The sequence below is a fragment of the Larus michahellis genome, chromosome 17 (genome assembly GCF_964199755.1).
Source record: "Larus michahellis chromosome 17, bLarMic1.1, whole genome shotgun sequence".
Lineage (NCBI taxonomy): Eukaryota > Metazoa > Chordata > Aves > Charadriiformes > Laridae > Larus > Larus michahellis.
The window spans coordinates 2,931,476-2,948,397 of record NC_133912.1 but is presented as its reverse complement, the minus strand read 5'-3'; the positions used below and the strand labels follow the sequence as shown (position 1 = coordinate 2,948,397).

The 16,922-nt window shown below is 53.7% G+C and overlaps 1 protein-coding gene across 4 annotated transcripts in view; it reads left to right on the top strand.

Moving 5' to 3' along the window:
- The window catches only part of LOC141732250 (uncharacterized), a 135,715-nt gene extending 120,695 nt beyond the window's left edge, over positions 1 to 15,020 (top strand). For 3 of the 4 annotated variants that reach the window (XR_012584021.1, XR_012584022.1, XR_012584023.1), the window contains 5 exons: positions 6,445 to 6,540; positions 7,402 to 7,570; positions 8,409 to 10,392; positions 10,535 to 13,401; positions 13,930 to 14,885. The gene's annotated coding sequence lies outside the window, so the exon portion shown is untranslated. Of the gene's footprint in view, positions 1 to 6,444; positions 6,541 to 7,401; positions 7,571 to 8,408; positions 10,393 to 10,534; positions 13,402 to 13,929 lie in introns of all 4 variants that reach the window. The other variant, XR_012584024.1, reaches the window with a different exon arrangement.
- The last annotated feature ends 1,902 nt before the right edge of the window (positions 15,021 to 16,922 follow it).

Below are 16,922 nucleotides of genomic sequence, written 5' to 3'. Positions count from 1 at the left end.
TGAAAAGCAGCAGGAAGGATTTTGCTTCCTGGAGGACAGCCCCCCCCCCCGCCCCCCAGCTATCCTCTCCCCCCTCTTCCAAAGGTGCTCCCCATCCCCGTTGACTTGAGGTTTGGGGTATCCCACAGGTAGGATGTCTCCGATGAGCCGAGCAGAATCTGCTCTCGCAGCTTGGGGAGGAAGCACCGGCAAAGGTGACTCTCAGGTTACCTCCTGCAGATTGGCACTTGGCTGCCAAAAAATGGTGAAACGAGTCTCAGGAGCCCTTTCAAAGGGCAGCCGCCTCCTCCAAGAGCAGCGCCCGGGGGGTTTCTCGATGGGACCCGCTGCCACCCGCATCTGTCTCCGTCCCACGGCGGTGGTCCTCGTGCGGCAGAGCGGGAAGGAGGCAGATGTTGGATATTAAATGCCAGCAGCCGCGCTCAGCTGTTCTCCCAGGCTTTGGCCCTGGGAGGAATTACAGCCCAGCCTTTAACAGCTCTACCGAGCGCGTTCCCCCCCCACATAACCGCTCACGGATCCCTATAACCCGCTTTATAGCAAAATACACCTTTTGGGCAGGCAGCAGGGAAGGGAAGGTTTCCCCTGATCAATGCTCCCATAATAATTTCTGGCTTGATTAATAGCTTTTTACCTGTCCCCCTTCTCATCGGGACCCGTCTGAAAGCCAAGCTGTGATTTTTGCCCTTGACCAGAACCTCAGCTTTTTGGCTGTTTCCAGGGACTGCGTTAAAATGTAAGGCCTTAATGAGAATGATATGGCCAAAGCTAAGAAATCCAGCCTCGCTGCTTTGTTTCCTGAATGATTTTCATCCCAGCCAATGGTATCAGGTGGGATTTTTGTTTGTTTTTTTTGTTTTGTTTTGTTTTATGAATGAATGTAATCCCTTTGCAGAAAGGGAGGTGTCAGCTCGGATGCTTTGATCCTCAGATTTTAGTGGTCGTTAATAACGCCTGCAGTGCTTTCTGTAAGGACGAGCCAAAGGTTTGGGATGTAACGGCTTCCTAGTGGGAAAAGCGAGTTTCCTCCAAATCAAAAGACTTTGCAAAAATGGCACCCTGGTTCTGATATTTTCTTTTCGCTTTATTTCCAGCGCTTTGTTTTGCTCTTGTAAAAAAAAAAAAAAAAAAACAAACCTGCCCAGCGTAAAGTATTTTTGCAGGTCATTTGCCTGGCTTTAGGTGAGATTTTTATATTCAGATACATATTCATAGTGGAGTTGCCTATTTTTAACAAATGAATAGACACCAAAAGGAGATATTTCTCCCTAATTAACAGGGCACAACGGGATGCTGCCCAAACGGGGAACCGCGGCTGCTTGTAAGTGAGACAGAGGATGCTGCGACGTCCCATTAGACCCAGGCTGTGCCCAAATCAGGCAGCGATTTGCAGTGTCCCCCCCGGCTCCCGATGCCTGGGAAGTGCAGGAGATGGGGGTACCCGGGGAGGGCGCAGGAGCGGCTCCAAAGGAGGAGCGGGACTCTGCGTCGTGCCCGCGGGAGCGACGCTCCTGTCTGTGAACTCGCTGCAGCTGCTTGTCTCTACCTTGTGATGAATCCCAGATGATTTCTCGGCCTGAGCTGTACAGTCACTCGTGTTAGATTATAAACTGGAACTTTTACAGGCTGTATGTGGGGTTTGTGGCTTCCTTTCCCTCCCTCCGTCTCCAAAGTCCATGATTCTTAATAAATCATCCTCTAGCCCGAGCTGAGTCTTGCTGTTTTTAAGTTTAACTAGCTTATTTTTTTGCTGATAAGCCAGACTTTGAATTCTTCCCAAGATCACGGGTTGGGGCCAGTAATATCACGAAGGAGAGACTGTTCATCAGGACATATCACATGCCAATAGGAGCAGCATCGAGCGCTCGCTGCGAGCAGCGCGTTTCCCTCGTATCAGCATTTACAGGCAGAGCACTTGTATCTGGCGGAGTCGGTGGGAGGGAAGAGTCAGGGCTCCCACCAGATATAAATTAGGTTTATCATCGGAGCCAACTCAACAGAATTGCAGGGCAGAGCTCTGAGTTATGTGCAAAGGGTTAGGGGAAGATGCACACCGATGGCAGGAAAATGCGGCAGTGTGCGCCTATTTCTTACGCTGTATCAGTGGAAACAACTTCTTAAGGCTTTGATCCTGGCTTCGCTCCAAATTTCTACTCTGGCACCATCCTCGGTCCAAAGAGACCCAAGGGTGGGACTGAAGGGTGGACCAAAGTGCAGAGAGAACCTGCTACACCCTCTTGTTTCTTTCTCCTCTTCTTCTTCACCACCACCCTGTCAGCACATAAATTACTTTTCCTCGACAGCTCCAGGCAAACGTGGTACGGTTTCAGATCCATCACGGTCTGATGCTTGTTCTCCCAGCCAGTGACCGAGCTCCTCTCCTGATATCACTGTTGACTTTGGCCACCTTCTATGGGGAGTCGTGTCTGCTCAACCCTCCTCCTCCTCAGAGCTCAGACCGGCTCCCATCACATGCCGTGGAGACAGAGGTCTCAAAGTTGTGTTCCTGTAGGATTAACCCTGCAAAGACACATGTAGCACACAGCATAGGTCACCCTTAGCACCAACAGAGCTCTGGGTAGAGCAACTCTCGGGCGGGTTTGCACCCAGTTTCCTTTACTGGTATGAGGTGGCAGGTGGAGGAGTCCTCCCTGAGGCACATCGTGTGCTAACAGCCTATGGAAAGAATGGATTTATCAAGATTAAAAGTAGTCCTGATGAGCGCATAGCTCCAGTCAGGAGCCACGAGACGTGTGTGGGGTTGTGGTTACCAGCCTCTGCTAACACCTGGTCCGGGGCAGCCCAGCCCCTTCCACCCCGACCTGTCTCTGGGCTGGCTGTGAACCCCCAGCCTGACTCATCCTCCCAGCTTAGCCAAAAAAAACCCCCATCCCTTCAGTCCCAGCATCCCCCAGAGAAGCCCCTCGGTGCCGGTACATCTTTTATCTCGCTTGGCCCAGCAGGCCACAAATTCCTGCTCCTTTGCGCCTGGGGGTGGGCGAGGGAGAGAGCGTCTTGCTCGGTGCCCCCCTGCTCAGGAGGCGGCTCCCCGTGTCGCACGGATCAGCCACTTCGTCGCGTTGGAATATTTTTTGCTGCTCGCCCAGCTGGGGTCTGGAGACCAGCCAGGGTCCGTCTGGGCCTCCGTGGGAAGGCGAGATGGGAAGACACGGTGAAGGCACGCTCAGGGCTTTGCTGTCTTCATGGGAATTTGTCTCGCTTTCCCTTTCCTTTTTTTTTTTTTTTTTTTTTTGCCTTTTTGGGGTGGATATTTTAAACCACAAGGATGCCGTTTTTGGGTTGCTACGGTTCAGAAAGGTCAGTGGCTGTGAGCTGATGGCATCTGCCCTGTCCTTGCTGCCGCCTTGCCGAAGCCACCAGCACAAGCAGCATCAACACCTTCCCCTCGGCGGCTTTTGCAGGAGAAGATGGTTTGGCCGGCAAAAGCTGGGACCACCTTGGAGGTAGGCTGTGCTCTCCTCCACCATGAATCACGTTGGCAGGGACGCTGGCAGCATCCTCTGTGGCTCAGGAGGATCCAGCTTGGCGAGCGCTGGCTTCTCTCCCACCTCGCCTCTCTACAGCCATCACTTTGGTATTGAACTCCCGGGGTGAATCCCTCAAAGAGGAGGAGGAGAGCTTTGTCGTGTATCTGCTGATGGATGGATGCGTGTTTACCTTGGCCTTCCCCGCCTCGCGGCTGCCGGATAGTTATCTGAGTGATGAATTCATCTGCCCGGGGACCCCCGAATCGCGGGGGCAGAGGGGAAGCATCTATTATAGCGGTTTGGCACAGGGGAGAAGGAATAACAGAGAGGAGACGGGCGGTGGTTGCACATCAAAGCTGGGCTTGATTTCCTAGCCTATCTCCTAGATTTCAGCTGGACGTGGTGAAACGGCCGGCACAAGCGGGCGGTCTTAGGCGCAAGAGGCGCGTCTCTCTGTCTGCAGGGAGAGAAGGGAATTTCTTAATTCCAGCTACGCTGGGCATGTTACTTCCCTCCTTGCCTGCCTTGCCAGGGATGATTTTTTTCATGGGGTGGAGAGCCTTGCTGCGATGGCTGGACATGCTTTGGGTCGGGGCCACCGCGCTGCTGCAGGGAAATGGGACGGGGCGCTTCGGCGTTGCAGCTGGAATCACACGCAGTGCCCGGACGTGAGCGTCCCCGGATCCGTCCAGCCAGGCTGGGGCTGCTCCACGTCTCACCCGGAGCCAGCAGCTCTGCGGCGGCAGCTGCTGAGCTTGCAGATTCCAGCAGCGGGGAGAAGGGAAGAGCTGAGACCTGAGGCCTCATCCGTGGCATCTCCTCGTGCCTGCAGAATGGAGAAGAGACTGTAAAACCCCCATGAGAAAGTCCCTCTCCTGCGAGGTTTCCTTGTGATGGATGCAGGGAGGTTAGTGTGAATCCGGGTCCTTCTTCCCCTAAACCACCCAGGACACGCTGTCCTCTCGGGGCTGCAAACCCTTTTGCTGGATCAAGTGACCCAGCACAAACCAGGAGGTTCAAGGAACGGGGCCATGGGCTTCACATCCCACCACGAGGGCCAGTAAAGCACCCGCAGCTCAGAGGACGCGTGGGCAGGAATCTCTGGCAGCCGAAAGCCAAATCCCCCTTGGCAACAGCAGGATGGGTTTGAGATGGCTTTGGCTCAGAAAACTCATATCGTGGTTTCCGAAGGAAAGTTAGGTGGAACGAGATGGGGACAGGGATGCAGGGCAGGTCCCAAAGGTGCAGGTAGATATTCTCTTTTCTATTTGCAAAGAGAACTGGACCTCTGTTTCTGGCTGAGTGTTACATTGCTCTGCAAATGAGCCCCTTTTTAGTATCTAAAGCCAAGGAACCCCCAAACTATACCTGCATCCCAAGTGGTCTGACATGTGGGGGACAGCCTCTTGCCTCAGTTTCCCTGAGCTGCGTGTCCCCGGGGCAGGTCGTGTGTCAGCCAGGGCTGTCCAAGACAGACACCCCTCCGTCGCCTCCCCTCGTCCCTTCGCAGGGAAAAACGGCAGGGCCGCTGTTGGAAAGGTCGGCAGATCCATCTGGGCCTGCTGGAGGCCATCCAGGTGGCAGGGTTGTAGGGGGGTTAAAAAAAAAAAAAAAAAAAGCTAAGAAAAGGGGTTGCATTTCTTCTCCCCCACATCCTCAAAGTGTTCTTCACGGAAAGGAGACCTTTTGCCAGCATTGTGCAATGCTGGCTCGCGTTTTTCCGTGAACTTTAGTCCTCCTTTAATCCATGCCACAGTAACCTCCAGGGGAAAGAGCGTTGCTGATTCCCCGTTTCAGCCCCTGTCGAGACCTTTCGGCTCCGGCCCAGGCCATTGTTCTGTGTCCTGTCACCCGCCTTGTCCCCGGGACGAGGGCAGCCCCTGTACGTGGATCGGCGAGTGGTCCTTCATCCGAGCCAACTCTCCCGTCTCCATCCCCGCAGATTCCCGGCTGGCCAGCAAAGCGATCTTGCAGATGGGTTATAAAATCAGCGTTGTCCCCGTCGCCCGGCGTCCCGCAAATAAGCCACGCCGAGCTTTCGGCTATTTGTTTGTTTGCTTTGTCTTGGCAAGAGGAAAAAGGGCCAAATTTAAGCTCGGGTAAAATGTATCCTGCGTCCTTCATCTCGCATTGTGGCTCCGGCTGGAAAAAGCCGTTCCCCGCTTCCTTCCCTTATCGGTTAATTAGGTGGTTAATGCGGGAAAGGCAGTTGGACGGCAAAAGGCGCGCTCCACGTGTTAAGCGTTATTGCTGCAGTTATTAATAGCCGAACTCTCGGGCAACGCTTCTGCATCCAGGAATCGCGGATTTGAGGAGCACGTGTTTGCTCGCCCGGCTCTTTTGGGGGTGGGAAGGGTCTGCTTTCGGGGGGCTCTCCCTGCTGATGGTGAGAAACCTGGGGTTTCTTCCAGGTTTTTTGGGCATTTCAACTCCCTTCCCGCGGGGTGTCGAGCTGGAGGACAGCATAAGCCCGCAGGCGCAGATAGAAGCTTTCCACCTTTTTGGAAAATCAGTAGTGGGGAAGAAAGCAGAGGGGCTTCACGTGGGCAAGGGGTTGTCCATATTACAGCCATCCAGCCCCCCCACACACACACTTTCCAGGAAAGCCTGTCTCTCGCCCCAGCCTTCCCAGTCCCCTTTTCGTTGGAAATTACGATGAGCTACGTGTAATAATCTCAGCTGGCTCTTTCCTGGAAGAAGCCTTTTGCCGTCCCACCCTCCCGCTGGCCTTCCCCACCCCGCAGGGCTTCTTCCAGGGACGCTTCCAGCTCTTCCAAGACCTCTCAAGATCATCTGTTTCACATGAGGCCGGTTGCCTGCAGCCCAGCGTCCATCCCGCCTGGAGCCAGGCAGTTTTTAGCAGCCAGGGGATGCGATACTGGGCATTAGGACTGGGGTCTGGTTGAGGTTTTTTTTTCCCCCCTCTTTAGTTGTTTTTTTTTTTTTTCCTTCTCAGATCCAGATTTATTAACCCCAAAAGGGTCAAGCCTCATGGGCGGCAGGAAAGCTGCATTTGCATTCAAGTTGAAGGGCATGAAAGGGGCCAAGGAAGGTAAGTGCTGTATTAATTACCTTAATTTAACTACCAAGACAGTTCTGAGTGTATCCTCGAGGGGGTAAAGCCATTCCTGCTCTGTCTCCAAAAGCTTGGAGGCAAACGATTTTTAAGCTTCTATAAGACACCTGCAGATGAGGCGAAGTCATCTAAGTGAAGCAAAACCATCTAAATTACGCAAAGGCCCTCAGTTGGAGAAATCCTGATTCATAGCACTGGTCTTGAATCCTACAGGCGCCCTTGAAGAAACTGGAAGAGAAATTTGATCCAATAACTCTATAAGGACTAGATTTTGGCGGATTTGCTTATTCAAATTCTGTATTTGTGTGTAACGCGTTAAACTGGGGTGTCCACATTCTGCAGACTTGAGGAGAAAAGTGGGAATTCAGCCTGGAGGAAAGCATCAGAGCAAATAAAAGCAGATAATGCAAGAATCCTCCAAACCCCGCTCTGTATGCCTGAATTAACGCGTGCGTCCCCTTCCTCCCCAACCCGGGAGCGACCACACTGCACCTCTTGTCTCCACGTCCATCCTCCCCGGGGCAGGACACCCACCGGAGCGTGGTACCACCGCCTTGCCAGAGGCCGGGGATGGCCTTTGTGGTCCAGACAATGGTCATGGAGCATGAATGGAAAATGATCTCCTGTGTTAGGCTGACAACCGGCTCTCTGTTCCCTGGGCAAGTTCTCGGACCCTGGGCGAAGGGAAACGCTCCCACCCCAGACGAACCCCACTTTGATCTTCCTGCTGGCTGCCTTGCTTTTTCTTACTGCTCCTAAAGTCATTCAGTACACGAAAAAAAAATAGGGGAGAGGGAAAATGTTCATTCACAGCCTTATTTACTGGTTTCTCTTTAGGAGTTCTCTGCAAAACCTGCTTATAGAGCACAGCAAGGAAAGAGAGAGGAGGGAGAGCCCTCTGGTATACCCACGTCGTTGGAGGATGCTCGTACCAAGACCTGAAAACCCTCTCGGCCACCTCTTAGAGTGGCGAGGGCACAAACGCACCCTAAATGTGTAGGACACGGTGAGTTTTTAGCGTTTTCACATGCCACCTTTCGCATGTTGACAAGAAGCAGGGTGTTAGTTGGGGAATACACGTGTGTTGGGGGCTCTCTATGATTAGGGGAGGTCAGGACGAGGTTTTTTTCCTAGCTGATGCCATCCCAAAAATTGTTGTAGACTCTGTCCCCTCCTCGCCCAGCCTGCAAACCCCGTATCTGCCTGCCTCTGCATTGCTTCCCGTGGTGGCGCAGAGCAGGGAACAACCGTGGGAGAGGAGCTGTAAAGAAAATAATCTGGGCTGTTTCTCTGCAGAAGTGCCAGGAGGGAAGGGGCTGGGATGAAGGAGATCCGAGTCCTCTCCCGCCCGGCCCCTCCGCGGTCTCCCAAACCTCTCTGGCCGTGTTATTCCAGTTTGCACACCGGTGTGGTCTGGATCAGGGGGCAGAGGGGGTTTGGGGGGAAAGTGGCGGAAAGACAGCATTTTCGCGTGACAAAATACGTGAATTACCAGACCCCTTTTCTCAATTTTTCTACTTTTTTTGTTTTTTAAAAGCACATTTGAGGAATGTCCAAACATAGAAAACTTTAGCCCAAAAGGAATCTTATCCAAAGAATTTATGAGCAATTTAAAAGGAGAAGGCAGGGAGAAGAAACCGAAAGCCAGATGCAACTACAGCTTTCGATGGCTTTTAGTTTAGTTTCAAATTTTGCAGGGGCTCAAACTGGGAACCTCTGGATTCCTGCAGTGTCTATAGTCGGGTATTGAGGCAACCGTGAACTTTTGATATCACTTATTTCCTGGTCTTCTGCCCGTCTCCGAAAGGGAGTATCTGACCATCTCATTAAACTCTTGCTTTCAGATGCTGGTGTGAAGAAGAGAGCAGTGGGAACCGGCAGAAATCCTGTCAGATCCTGAACTCGGGAGCTGTGAAACGCCCCAAGCAGCGCAGAGACCTGCTCCTCTCGAAGGTGCATCCTGGGGGCTTGGCTCCAGCGAAAAAAAAAAAATAAATCTATTCGAAATAAACAGGTAAGCCGTGCCCCGCGTGTTGTACTTCAGTACTTACTCACGCTCTGGCGTGAACCGAACTGGAAACGCAAGGAAAAGTTTGCTGTGGCAGGGAGGGGAACGTCGAGATAGCTACGGGAGGAAAGGTGCGCTGCTCCCAGCGGGGGCAAGGGGGTTTTGAGGAGGAGGGCAAAGCAGAAACCCACCCAGTAGGAACTGGAGCGAGCTCCTGCAGCACAAGCAAGCCGTCAGGCGCTCCTGGGGCAGGACATCCTTGGCTAAACCTCTGTCAAGCAGAAACGGGGGTCAGGGATGAGGCTGAGAGATGCTCAAGGCAGAGGATTTTCCCCTTTGCAAGTAAGGGCTCGGATCTTCTTAAACTGGTCCCAGCGGCTGCTGGAGAAATCGGTAACAACGCTACAGTGGGGTGCAAGGAGCAAATGGAAAATCTAGGCTAAACCAGGGCAGAAACTCGTGTGACTTCCCTGTGAAATGATAAGGGATAATTAGGACGGGGCAAGACATCGGTACCTACTTGACTTAGCATCCCCTGCTGCCCCTTCTCCTTCGCTTTAAGGAGGAATATGATACCCCGGCTAAACCCGAGGGGTCTGGGGGGGCACCCCTGGCTGACGTGGGGGTCTTGGTGCACGAGGCGGGGGAAAGCAGGCTCCTCCTCTCCCCCCTGGCCTGTACCCCAGGCAGCATCAGGGCCTGGTGCTCTCCAGCGTGTTTAACTTCGCTCCGTGTTTTGCCAGAGACTGTTATTAAGAAATAAGGCTCTGCCTTTTTATCATTCCTCCGAGCGTCTGTCTGATGTCATTCTGTCTGGCAAGCGAGCCATCAAAAGAAGCTCCCCTGGGAGAAATTTCTCAAACAAACAGCCAGCGAGGAGAAAAAAAACAAAAAAAAAAAAAAAAATACCCCATTAAATATAATTAAAAGGCAAAAAACCGCGGCGTCTCCCTGATAAATGAAAAGGCAGCGTAAACCAGACTCCCGACACAGAAAGTCGCCTCCTGCCCCTCGCCCAGGGCCACGTCACCCCGAGCAGGGATGGAGCCTGCCCTGCGCTTACCTGGACGATTATCCTTAATAGAAGCTATTTCGCCATCCGAGATCGCGAGGCTCGGGTCCAGCGTCTCACAGCGCACGCAATTTTGGCTGACAACGCCCGCTACCATCACTCCCACCTGGGCAGAGCCTTCGCGCGTCCCACCGGGGCCTGCAGATCGCGCAGGTTTAGCTCTTCGTGTTTTTAAGCAGATTGGGGTTTGTTTGTTTTTTTTTTTCCCCCCGCCTCGTGTAAGGCAAAGCAAATTCTGGCTCTGCTCCTCCCCACTCGTGACTTCTTGCAGGTTGCAGGGGTGACAAACACCCCGTTGCCAACCCCCGTGAGCCTCCGGCCCGTGTTTCGTTCTGGTTTTGGCGGCTCTGATTTCCTCGCGATTCGTGCGGCGCTGGCAGGCTCCTAAGAGAACCTGCTCCCCGAAACGGGTAAGGCAGAAGGAATTTAATGCAACCCGATGCAAAAGCTTCACTGGGGAAAGAGTCCCCCCAAATGCTGAAATGCTTCACGGCCACGCTTTCGAAAGGAAGGCGACCAAACAGTGGCTTGACTCCGGATTTGGAAAACAAAGACGGGAGAAATGGGTTTTAATCTGTCCGAGCAGAGCGTTTGAAGGAGGGGGCTGTCGTGGAAGGGAGCGTGTGCGCTGATGAAAAGCCGCCCATCGGAGCGGGATCCCAGCTGAATTAGCTTGGATCCGTCGCTCACACATCTGTAGCTGTGATCCGCCTTTCCAAGCTGCTTCTCCTCAGAGCGCTTTGCAGAGGTCATTCCCCTTCGCGAGCCCCGTTCCCTCTTGCCTTGCAAATCTCTCTGCCCTTTCCTTCCCTCCTGCTGGGAGGTTTTGGGCCCTTCAGCAAAGCCCTTCTCCTTTTCCCTGAAAAATAACCCTCCTGTTCTTCCCTCAGTTTTGCTGGGAAACTTCCCACGAGCAGCTCTGCCCGTCGGCGGCCGTATAAAACAGGTCCATTTTCATCGGAGGGGCCCGAAGCGAGGAGCGGAGCTGGCTCTTGCTGACAGCCGGAGGCTGGGGGGAGCATCCCGCGGCCCCCAAATGAGGCGTCGGGGCTTTCTTCGCGGTTTCGCGGGGTCAACGCTGCAAGGCGGAGATGAAATTCGGCGCGGAAGCTTCCAGGGCAGCTCCGGTAAATCTAGGAGGGGGCGCGGAGAAGTGCCTCCGGCTCCGTACGGCAGGGTTGTACCACAAGCATCCCGGCTGCCTACGGCATCTCAACCCCCGTCCGGGGCTGCCACGCCGGAGCTGGGGTTCTGTGTGTTAGGGGGAGTGCCAGGATCGCAGCGATCTCGGGGCACACATCCACCATTTCTGTTTGTTCCCCGGGGTGGGAAAAACCTTTGGAAATTCCTGGGAAATTTATCTTCCCCCCGGCCCCGCCGCTTGAGGCCGGTTTCCTTCCTCGCAGATGGCGGGCTCCCAGGCAATACCAGCAGGAACAAACTGGGGAGGAGGGGGGGTCCCCGCTTCACACCTTCCCAAGGCAGCACCGTGCGTCCCCTGCCACCAGCTGTTTCCTCTGCAGGGAGAGGGGAAACTGAGGCACAGACCTGCCCTTTTCTTTTGAAGAACTTCTCCAGACCCCTGCGCCACCCAAAGAGGTGGAGGCAGACGGGGATTTTTGCTGCGTTTACGCGGCCAGAAAGAAGGCTGGCTGCAAACAGAGCAAATTTAGTTCAAACTAGACCAGCCCGTGCGTTATGTGTTGACTGTGGGAATGGAGGAGTGCGGATAAATGACAGTTTTGACGCGCTTTTGCTCCACTTGTCGCTGCCTCAGTTTCCCCCTGAATTTTCTCTGTCTCCTCCTCCGCTGGGAAATCCTACACAAATCTCCGTTTCCAGCCCTCTTAGGTGTCACCCCCGAACCCCCCAGTCAAACCCTTTTGGGTCTCGCTTACAGGGGCTGGTATCTCTCACGCTTGGCTGGGGGAGCCGCAAGGTTTTTCCATCATCTGCTAATGATAGGAAAGCAACTTTTATTCCTTCTCTCCCCCGGTCTTGGCAGGAAAGGTGGAATGTGGATCGCGAGAGGAGCAGCCACCTTTCAGGCCAACAGCTGGTTTGGGGGATGGGTTAGATAAATGTGCAGGATTCCCAATCATCCCGGCCAGAAGACTTCACCGGAGCACGGATGCGGGGGAACGGCTGACTCTTGATACCACCGCATTCGTCTCGGGTGATCCCGGCTGGCGAATCCACCGCGAAGGTGCCGCTTGGCAGCTTTGGATGCGAGAGGAGACGGCAGAGATAAAACCAGGTCAGCTTGCTTTGGAAAGAGCAGAGGGATCTCCTCCAAGACGTCTTTTGCTGCTTCTTTGGCTGTCCCCGAGGGAGGAACCAACCCAGCTTTGAAGCGTTTGCACGCAAGGGGAGACCGAGGTGTGTTTTTCCCCCCCTCTTTGCCTAGCGAAGGGGGAGCGGAGGGACGGCAGGGCTGCAGCCCCCGCTCGCGCGGGGAGGACGCGGCAGGCTCAGGAATGGTGATGGCTCCAGGGTGATGAGATGCTGGAACAGGTTGCCCAGAGAAGCTGTGGCTGCCCCATCCCTGGAGGGGTTCAAGGCCAGGTTGGACGGGGCTTGGAGCAACCTGGGCTGGTGGGAGGTGTCCCTGCCCAGGGCAGGGGGGGTTGAACTGGGTGGTCTTTAAGGTCCCTTCCAACCCCAACCATCCTATGGTTCTATGAATTAAACTTTCTGGGTGCTTCCCCATCAACCGCTTGGCCGGCCACCTGCTTTCCTTGGTGGCCGTGGGATGCCTGGGTGGCAAAAGGGCCACCAAAAGGAGATGGCACCCAGGGAAGGAGGATTCGCAGCCATGGGCAGGCTGGAGAAGAGCCACGTCTCTGGACAGACGGACAGATGGACTCTGCTTCCCACCTGTCAGCGCAAGGACCATCTCCAAATGACTTTCCAGCCACAAGACGTGTCACCGAAGCCACCAAAGCCTCATCGCGATGTGCAACGAGGTGTTATTGCTTAGCGGGTGGACAACCTCACGCAGCGAGAGGAGATCTTGTGGAAAGTGGGGATTATTTCTTCTTCTCCCTCTCTCCTCTCCCCTCCAGCCACCCCCTCCCTGCTTCCCACCCACCCGCCCAGCTTCATGTGCAGCGGGGGAAAAAAGGAAACAGCCGCGGGAAAAGACGCTGGGCTGAGTTTCCATCTGGGCACGGTCTAACACCGCCCCGGGAATGGCCAGGCATGCTATGATCTTCCACTCTCCAAAAATCAAAGCAAGGCAAAAGCTGTCTCTCCTTTTTCACGCTTGCCAAGGGCTAGAAATCCCAACAAGATCCAAAGCGTATCGTTCCAATGGGAGATTTATACTGGGGGAAGGGGCAAAATCGGCTATTTGATGGTTGGGTTGGGTTTTTTGTTTTGGTTTTTTTTTTTTAAAAAAAAGTCCTTAATATCTCCCTTCCCTCCTTCACTGTACAGCACAAATCCCCTTTCCAACACATGCGCGAGGGCAGAGCTGAACCGTTCGCACAGAAAACAGGTGATAAATCACGGGGCGATTGATTCAAACCATTCCAGGGAATGGGAAACACATGGACGGTCTTTCTAATTAACTGTTTGATATGGCTGCGGTGAGTTTGGGTGTAGTTTCCAATGTTTTGCATTTGGCCTGTCTCAACCCTCTCCATGGTAACTGCAGTTTACCGGAAAGTGAGAAAACCCTGCGTTCGAGAGAGCTGAAGTGACTCGGTACGGTTCAGCTCAACCACGAGAAAAAAGCAACAACAACCAAAAAAAAGTAAATACGGTGTTTCCTCTGTGGGAACGTTCCCTTTTCTTTCTCTTTCCAGCTGGTAAAAAACCAAACAAAATAAAAGGTCCTTCTGCTTTATCTGTAAATCTCCGCTTTCTGGTGGGTTACAGAGCACTGGGACCCCTTGTCCCCCGAGACACACGCCGAGGTTTGCAGGTGGGGGCAAAGTCCCTCTGCCGCCCCTCCATAAATGCCCACCGAGGGACCCAAAGGGCCCCTCTATCACCTCTTCTCGGCCAAAACACCCACCGAAAAACCCAAGAAGTGTCAGGCTGGGGATGTGCCGAGGCCCCTTTCCACCCACGCGGCACGTGCGTCTCATGCGAGACACGTTTGGGGTCTCTTTGTATTCGCAGGGTGGCGTCATGCTCCGAGGTGTCACCAGCTGGGGCTGGGGCTGCCGAGTGGTACCCGCAGCCGGGCGGAGGGGGCTCGGGGCAGGCATCGCACGCGTTTAGCCCTGATTTATGCTGTCAGAGTAACCAAGCTTTTTAATTTGTGGTTAATTCGCAGCGATTCTTCGCTTCAAGAAGCTCTGCTGAGGACACCAGACGCTCCAGGAGGCGGCTCCGTGGTTTGGAAGAGGAGCAAACCCGGCTCTGCGGGATGTGCAGAGACGTTGAACCCACGTGCTTCTCCCGTGGGAGACGGGACCTGAGCATGGACAAACCCCGGCCTCCTGGAAGGGGACCTGCTTTGGTGACCCCCACAGCACCGAAATCGGGATGGAGCTGAACCTGGAGGAGTGAGAGGTGACTCTGGGGACAAGGACTGGGTGCTGCGATGGCCACCCAAAGGCATTTAGAGATAACGGGAGGACACCAGGGCCACGCGAGTCGCTCTGGACAGGGTTGGCAAAATGCCCTGGGGACACTCACCCTAAACCTCTCCGAGCCCAGCACGTCCCCGCTGACATTTCCCGAGTAGCCAGCGCATCAAAACGTAATTTAAAAAGGAATAAAGCTTTAATCCCTCCGCGTTCGAAAACAGTCTTTTTTTTCCCCCCGTATCCCGCTTTTGGCCCGTCCTCCCAGCTGGGGCATCGCACCTCGCTCCGTAACACGGGCCCAGCTGTAACTGCGCAGGCACCCGGCGGCAAACGAGGTTGGCATGTTAATATTTTATTTTTTATTAGCTTTTTTTTTTTTTCTTTCCCCCCCCCGCTTCCCCCCCGCCGCCCCCCTCCTATTTTCCCCTTTCCGCACCACGACTCCCTGGGGCCCGGGAGGAACATCTGGCCAAGCCACTTCTGCTTCCATTTATTGGCAGATAATTTATTTGCGGGTCGGCAGGGAAAAGCGACCCAACCGTTTACTGGAGGTGTATTGGTGGACCCTTCGGGGATGGTTGCTTGAACCCGGGTTCGTTAGGTGTCTGGGGCCTGATCCAGACCCAAGGAAGTCAAACGCCGATCCTCCCCTTTAAGAGCCAGGGCTGTTAGATCTTGGTCCAAAAACACTGGGGGAAATTAGTCAAATAAATGCTCTGTGAATATTATTGCATATTATTCATTCTCTGGGAATATTTTAAAGTATTATGCGCTCCTTGTGCATATTATTAAAGCAGCTCCCACTCAAAGAAGGAAATTAAATTCTAAAAACCGGTGTTTCTCTCTGTCCTTTTATCTTTTCTGCTCTTTTTCCCCACCATCCCTTTCTTCCAAGCTCTGGACAAGGCAGAAGCATCCCAGATCCCAACGCACGAGCAGTTTCATGCGGGGATGGTCTTCCGGATCCGTGCTTTCGCGTCACCCGTCGCTGCGAGGGCTTTTCTGTCGTCCTCCCTCCCGCTTATTTCTCTTTTAGCCGTGAGCTCGACTCACTGCATCTGAAAGGTGTCAGCAGGCTCGTACTCCCTCGTCAGCAGACTCTTCGAAGCTCTCTTAAGCCTTTCCAATGGCCGTGGATCCCATTCAAATTCCGTTCCCCATCTTTGGCTAAAATTATCCAGCTTTCAAAAACATAAGTGATTTTTTTATTTATTTCCCCCCTCCCCTCCCTTGCACAATCAAAAGCGTGGGCTTATTTTTCTTTGAATCAAAACGCCGAGGCGTTTTCCAAGGAGGCATTTTGGAATAAAAACAATGAAAAATGTCGCAAATTTTGCGGCCAAAAGCCACTGACCCTTTTCCCCCCGGGGAGGAGTTTCATTTACTTCTGGCGTTGCCACGCATACCGGTGGTCAACCCCAGCGTCCACGTGGCTAATTGCAGCGTATGAAACGAAACAGGAGTCTTTGCACGGGATTTTGGGAACAGCAGCCAGAGCCTGGACTGTACAGGGCACGTCACGAACCCCTTTTTACACGGGCGGCACAACGCAGCGCAACGAATCCTGCCGGTTTTCCAGCCCCCGTGGACCAGCCGGACCCAGGAGCCGGTGAGCGATCCTGCCTCAAGGCTGAGAAACGCTTCCGAAACACCCTGAAAAAAGCAATTTCCCCCCAAATTCCCGGCTAGCGCCTGGGGACCGATCTTGTATTTTTACGGACTCGGCTTGCGTGCCAGCCTCCCGTGCGCATTTTCAGCAGCTTTGTCAAACTATTAACACCCTGCCCGGCTCTCGGTCGCCACCCCAGCGGGGACGTGTCCCCAGCGGTGGCCGGAGCCGCGTCCTTTGCCGAATCGGTGATGGAAATGCTTTTTCCTCGGGTACCCCATAAAGTTGGGACTGGAGCGGGGAGACATCTCTCCTCCCAGGGGCTTTTTGAGGTCTCGTAAGTCCCTGTGGGAATGCACGGATGGATTTGAATCCGCTTCGGGTAGCTTTTAACAGAGGGTATGGAGGACTTTGGCTCGTGCCCGTGAGATGCCGGAGGGCAGCAGGGAATGCCCACCCTTTTGGGCTCACGCCGGAGGTTTCCTTTCCACCTGCACAACCCGAGCCTGGCATCTCATTCCCAGCGTCTCCGTCCCCTATTATCACCGGGATTTGCTGTGGACACCCCCTTTGCGGTGTGGACATCCCCCTTTGGGATTTTCGGCTGTCGTGAGCTCAGCTTTTCCTGCTTGTGACCAAATCCAAGCAATTAAATAAAAATAAAAATAAAAAAAAAAAGAAGGAAAGAAAGGAATCCAAGCCAGGAATGCAATCACCACGTGCTTTCCTAGCTTGGTAGGGCTTTGGGATGGATTTTGGCTCTTCTGTCCTTTGCCTTTTACTTTCGACTGGGGGGGAATTAGTGGGACCGTGATGAAGAGAGTGTTTACAGGAACAACCGTTTTGGTCCCACATCTGCCCTTCCTGATGGATATTTGTTTGGGAAGGGAGCGAGCTCTCGATGGTGGCGGATGTTGGCTTCTGCAGTTTCTTTGAACTCTGCTGGTTTAACTGGCCCCGTTACGGACTTACTCGTTTATGGTGAAAAAGTTGGGAACTGAAAAAGAAGAACCCCCTCTAGGCCAGAGGGCCAGTGGCTGCTGCGTTCCTCTCCAGCACTGATTTACTCTCTGACCTTGGCCATGTCGCCTCATCTCCCTTGTCTCCTCCATAAAAGATGGCCTGTGA